The sequence below is a fragment of the Panthera leo genome, chromosome E2 (assembly GCF_018350215.1).
Source record: "Panthera leo isolate Ple1 chromosome E2, P.leo_Ple1_pat1.1, whole genome shotgun sequence".
NCBI classification, from domain to species: Eukaryota; Metazoa; Chordata; class Mammalia; order Carnivora; family Felidae; genus Panthera; species Panthera leo.
In genome coordinates this window covers 59,537,666-59,544,254 of record NC_056693.1, presented here as the reverse complement: position 1 = coordinate 59,544,254, position 6,589 = coordinate 59,537,666, and positions in this window count along the sequence as shown.

The following is a 6,589-nucleotide window of genomic DNA, read 5'->3' as shown; positions in this document are numbered from 1 at the left end:
ATCTGAGGGGACTGCAGGTGAGGAAGCAAACCTCCCCGATCCTTGCCTGGGAAATGCCATCTAGAGCCGGCAAGACTCGCAGGAAAGAGCCAACAGGACAAGGCTGTGGGACCTGGGACTGCCTTACACTTGAGCAGCACCAGCATCCCCCAAGGAGCAGGATAAAACCCCCTGAATTTGATTCAGGTGGTGCAGCCTGAGCTTCTGCATTCCTAACAGGCTCCCAGGTGACCCTGCCACTGCATCTGGAACCCCATGGAGGCTCCATACCTGGCTTGGCACGCCATCCAAATTCCAAAAGCCAGAGCCCAGGCAAGCCCCAACCCCCAGCTTCTGGCATCTTGGGCCGGGGGGGACAGTCAGCTCTTGCCGAGTTCTATGTGGCTCCCTAGAGCTCCACACGTCTCTCACAGGCTTTTATTTTCCCATCTGAAGCCCCTACCCATCAGCTGACACTCTTCCAAAGCACTTGTCACACAACCCAGAGGACCGCCCTGGTGGAAAATGCAGTCTCAGCCACAGGCCGGCCTCTAGGGCTGGACATCAGCGGAGATGCCCTCCTGAGCGCACCCTGAGAGCATGCCCTGGGCAGGGACAGATCTTCCTGGGGGCACACCCAAGGGACCAGCTGGGAGCCCCAGGGTCAAAGGAAGGAGAGGAAGGAACAACATTTGCTGTGAAGTCAGGACTCATTGTGCCCATTTGACAGAAGACTGAGGCTTGGGAGCAAAAGAGCCATCCTATGTTACTGACAAGAGGGGGATTTGAACCCAGCTGGAGCTGATCTCAAAGCCTGCCTGCCTGCCTGCCCGCCTGGAGGGCCTCAGGCCTGCAGGTGGCTGAACCCCCCTCTCCTTAGCCCCACACCACACCTGCCTACCCAGGGGCCGGTGCCACAGCCCAGCTCCTATTCTCCCCTCCAGAAGCCTCCCACTCCACCTGCACTGGCCCTCCTCCCAGAGGTCCACTACCCCCAGTGCGCACAGGGTGCAGCCCTTCCCCTCCCCCATCGCAGGTGACTAGATCCCAGAATGTGGCCAACCGCCGTCTCCCTCCGGGACGCTGGGCTGGGAGTGGAGGGAGCCCGAGTGATCGCTTCCTGCCCAGAGTAGGAAAGAGGGGCCAGAGAAGCAGCTAGAGTCTCCTCCCTCAGAGAGAGGGGCACACAGTTGATTCTCCAATGCTGGCTCCACCGGAACACCCCTCGTTCCTCCCAGTGAGCCCAGGGGTCCCTGAAACACCCAGAACCCCTCTCCTTGGGGTCCGTGTGCCCCCGGACCCCTGCACCAATAGGCCTGGGGTGTCAGGCCTGGCATGAGAGCCCCGTGTTGAACAGGCATCTCCCTGGGAGGAACAGACGGCATTCACAGAGCTCCAGGCCCCCTTTTCTCAGGTGCACAGGATGCCCTGTGTCCCCACATTCGTGCCCGGGGGCGGGGGGGGGGGTAATGCGTGGAGGCCCCTCCATCCCCAAACCCCATCTCACCAGCAGGGGACACACTGGGAAGTCAGGTTGTACCCCGGACTTTTGCTTCCTGCTTCACCCAGAAAGTGGGTTTCCCAGAGTTTCTGGAAACAATAGCAGAATGCACTGCACCCTGAGTGAAAACCACCACCCCAGCAATTCCACACGTCCACGTCTGGGCCCAACCCAGAATCTCCAAGGCAGGCAGGACTCGGAAATGAGTGCCGCCCACATGTCGCTTTAGATGAAAGCCACCTGTTGTGCTCGTATTTTGTGTGTGTGTGTGTGTGTGTGTGTGTGTGTGTGTGTGTGTGTGTGTAGAAAGCCACAATCCCAGGCCCTAACTGACCTACTGAATCAGGCTGGCCAGAGTAGACCACGTGATGTGCAGTGGTTGGGGCATCTCCTGTGATAGAGGAGAACCCAGGGGTGAGGAAACTCGTCCAAGGACACCCAGCTCATAAGCAACCGGGTCAGGGCAGCAGCATCACAGCACAGGCAGGCGTACTAGGCTCTGGAACCTTCTTTCACAACATACCCTGGACCTCCTTCCATTTTAAAAATATTTCGAGACAGAGTGTATGTGACCAGGGGTGGGGAGGGGGCAGAGAGAGAGACGGGGGGAGAGAAACCTAAGCAGGCTCGGTGCTGTCAGCAAAGGGCTTGATCTTACAAACCGGGAGAGTGTGACCCGAGCTGAAATCAACAGTCGGATGCTTAACCGACTGAGCCACCAGGTGCCCCTCTTTCCACCTTTTCTACATTAGTGAGGACAGCCAGCCCCAAACCCGAACATTCCACAACCTAGAAGTTACAAGCCAAGCTTCTGTGGGTACTTAGGTCATTCCTCATTTTTGACAGCTCATCTTTGTACACAAGTTATAGCCTCAGGATAGATTCCTAGAATGCATTTGCTCAAAGGGAAGTTTCTTTTTACTTAGGGCTTTTGATAAATTGCCCATGGAGAGAAGTCTATGTAAGAGTGACCATCTCCCTCCATCATCACCAACACCAGGAAGGATTTTTTTAATAAGTTGTTTTATCGCTGAGTTTTTAAAAATATTAGAGAAAGAGTGTGCATGCAAGCCAGGGAGAGGCAGAGAGAGAGAGAGAGAGAGAGAGAGAGCGCGAGCGCACGCACGAGCCCAAGCAGGCTCCACATAATCAGTGTAGAACACAATGTGGGGCTCGAACTCACGAACGTGAGATCATGACCTGAGCCGAAGTTGGATGCGTAGCCGACCGAGCCACTTAGGCGCCCCAGGATGTATTTTAAAAAATCAGTTTTAGCTGGGCTCTGACGAGCTACAGCTACTGACTAGCACGTGTTCTGGATTCCAGGGAAACAACTCATCCCACATGGTGAGGTCCTACCCACCCCTCTCCCACCCTCCCCAGGACCTTAGAAGGTAACCGTATTGGGAGACCTGGCGTTCGCAGAGAGGATTAAGGTAAAACGGGGTTAGGCGACGGACACACGAAAAGATCCTCAGCGTCACGGGTCATCAGAGAAACGCAGCTCAAACCCACAGCGAGACCTCGCCTCACGCCACTAGGACGGCCACGATCAAAACCATAAGAGGGGCGCCTGGATGGCTCGGTCGGTTAAGCGTCCGACTTCAGCTCAGGTCATGATCTCACGGTCTGTGAGTTCGAGCCCCGCGTCGGGGTCTGTGCTGACCGCTCAGATCCTGGAGCCTGTTTCAGATTCTGTGTCTCCCTCTCTCTCTGCTCCTCCCCTGTTCATGCTCTGTCTCTGTCTCAAAAATAAACGTTAAGGGGCGCCTGGGTGGCTCAGTCGGTTAAGCGTCCAACTTCGGCTCAGGTCATGATCTCGTGGTCCATGGGTTCGAGCCCCATGTCGGGCTCTGTGCTGACAGCTCGAAGCCTGGAGCCTGTTTCAGATCCTGCGTCTCCCTCTTTCTCTGACCCTCCCCTGTTCATGCTCTCTGTCTCAAAAATAAATGTTAAAAAAAATTTTAAAATAAAAAAATAAATGTTAAAAAAAATTAAAAAAAAAACATAAGAAACAGCGTGGGGACCACGCACCGTCGGTGGGAATGTGAAACGGAGCGGCCACCGTGGACAAAAGCACTACAGCCCCGCCTCCAGACCCGTTGGAAGGGACGGCAGGGTCTCCAGGACCTTCACGCAGCGTGCTCACGGCAGCGCTACTCACTGCGGCCAAGATGTGGAGGCAACCCGAGGGTCCACGGACAGATCAAGAAAAGGTGGTCTGTCCACACAATAGAACATTTTTCAGCCCTAAGAGGAGGGAATCCCGACACCAGCCAGGGCACAGATGAGCCCTCGGGACACTGTGCTAATAGCCAGATACAGAAAGATAATTACCGTACGATTCCACTTACCGGAGATACTTCGGGTAGTTAAAATTCAAGACCGAAAGTAGGACGGCAGGTGCCAGGGCCTGGAGGGGAGCGGTTAATGCGTGACGGGGCTCATTTTTACAGACCCGCTTTCTGGAGGGGGGCGCTGGGAACAGCCGTGCACAGCACTCAGGATGTTTGACACGAGTGAACTGTACACTTAAAAATGGTCAAAATGGTAAATTTGGGGGGTTTTATCACAATGAAAAACACGCAGCTGTTCATCTGGGCCCTAATACGATAGGACCGATGTTCCTATAAGTGGGGGGCTCATGGAGGGCTCAGTCCGTTATGCACCCGACTTCAGCTAGGGTCACGATCTCCCAGTTCGTGAGTTTGAGCCCCACATCGGGCTCTGTGCTGACAGCTCGGAGCCTGGAGCCTGCTTGGGATTCTGTGTATCTCTCTCTCTCTCTCTCTGCCCCTCCCCTGCTCACACGGTCTCTCTTGCTCACTCTCAAAAATAACAAAAAAAAAAAAAACAAAAAAAAAACAAACAGGGAAGTGAAACCAGGGGCGTGTGCAGAGGAGAACACCCAGATGAAGAGGCAGGAAGGGGGGCCACCTGCAAGCCCAGGACAGCAGCCACAGAAGAACCCAGCCCTGGTACCTTGACCTTGCACCTCCAGCCTCAGAACTGGGACAGAATAAAGGTCTAGTGGTTAAGCCTCCCAGTGTGTGGCATTTGGTTATGGTGGCCCCGCAAGCCAATAGAACATTCTCAGTCTCTAACCAGGTGACAAAACTGTAGAAGTTAGGAGGATAAACCAAGAGAAAGGATAAAAACAAGATTGCCGAGAACATATAAACGCTCGTTGGGCAGGACACAAAAGTTCCTGGAGAAACAGAACCAGAAAATCACAGCCGGGGGACACCAGGCAGAGACAAGCCGGGGGCTAAGTGTGGGACCAGACACAGGACATCTAGGAGGAAGACCACGTTCTGAGCAGAGACCCTGCCCCCGTTCCCGGCCGATCCAGGCACGGGCAGGTACACGGACACATGCAGGCAGGAGGGAAGAAGTCCTCTGAAGAGGTCGAGTCCAGCCAGTCTGCTTCTTGGGACCTTTAATAAACGAACAGCCAAGGGTCATCAGACATTTGGAAGAAGCTGCCAGGAGGAAAATGGACCCAAAGATACAAATAAGTGACAGGGAAGGGGGAAACTGAAGAGAATCCTGGAAAATGCAGGGTACAGCAGGCATCAGGGAGGCCAGAAAGTAAAGCCATGAAGACAAAACACTGTATCCATAAAGTGCAAACACAACACACACACACACACACACACACACACACACACACACACAGAAAAGTCAGATTAAAGGAGCAAGCTCCAGGAGATTAAAAGTGCGATGGCCAAAATAAGAATTTTGGAAGAGAGTGGAAGACAAAGTCAAGAAAATCATAAACTGGAAAAGAAGAGGCAGGCAAAAGTAGTGGGAAATAGAAGAAAATAAGAGTTGTGTAGGCTAAGCCAGAGGCCCCGCGTCTATACGTTAGGGGTTCCGGAAAAGCAACGGAGGAAAGTTACCAAAGATGCAGGATAGGAAGGCGTCTGGGATTGAAGGGTCCGGGCTGAAGGGGCTCAGGACACCAGCACGAAGAAGGAAAAGCACTCCTACCAAGACCTGGCACTGTGGAATTTCAGACCACCCCCCACCCCAACACACAGCCTAGAATGAAGACCCCAAACACTTGGAGGGGGGCACGACCCCACATGAAGGGCTGAGAATCAGAACGGGAAGAGCCTTCTCAACAGCAACAGTGAAAGCCAGCAGTCTGGGGTAGTCACCCCCCCCCAAACCCTGGACTTCAGTCTAGAATCCTGTAAACGACCAATTCCTCAGCATAGCCCCAAAAACCAGCTTTCAGGCAGCCTTCCTTAGGAAGATACTACAGGACGTATGCCACCAAAACAAGGGAGTAAACCAGGAAAAAGCAAGACCCGGCCAACAAGAAGGGCAAAGGGGACTTCCAGGAAGCAGAGGGAAGTAGGGAACATCTACAGGACTTGTAAAAACCAGAGGAAAAGCTATAAAACGTGGATCACGTAGAACGTGTGGCTGCATATAGGTGTAGACCGGTAGGGAACCTGGAGGCTTCGTTCATGTGAACAGCTGCACGGAGAGGTATTCTCCGGACCATTTGGAAGGCAGGGAAAGAACGAGTGATCTCAGAACTACGCGGCCGCAAAGAGGCGGCAATTGGTCCGGTGCCCTGTGAAGACAGATGCGGGAGGAGCGCAGGGACTCCGAACGCACCGACTAGCTCCACAAGCGTCAGTCTTGTAATCAGGAAGAACCCAGAATATGGGGTTAACGAATATGGGACCTGACGTCGGAAAGCTTAAGAAGGGGAACGGGGTCCCGAAGACTAAAGATTCCTCATCAACCACAGCAACAAGTCCACACAGGACGGCTGCGAGCGTGAAGAAAACAGGAAGCACACTTAGCTCAAATTTGTGGGCAGGTGGGAAAGGGGGGGTGGTTCTGTGGACTTTTGTTCCAAGCAGGTTTTTTAAATGTTCATTTGTTTGAGGGGGGAGGGGCAGAGAGAGAGGGGCACAGAATCCGAAGCAGTCTCCAGGCTCCAACCTGTCAGCACAGGGCCCGACGCAGGGTTGGAACCCTCAAACCGTGAGATCGTGACAAGAGCCCAAGTCAGACACTCAACCGACAGAGCCACCCAGGCACCCCTGCTCGAAGCAGGATTTTGTTTGGGGCACGAATGGATACCTT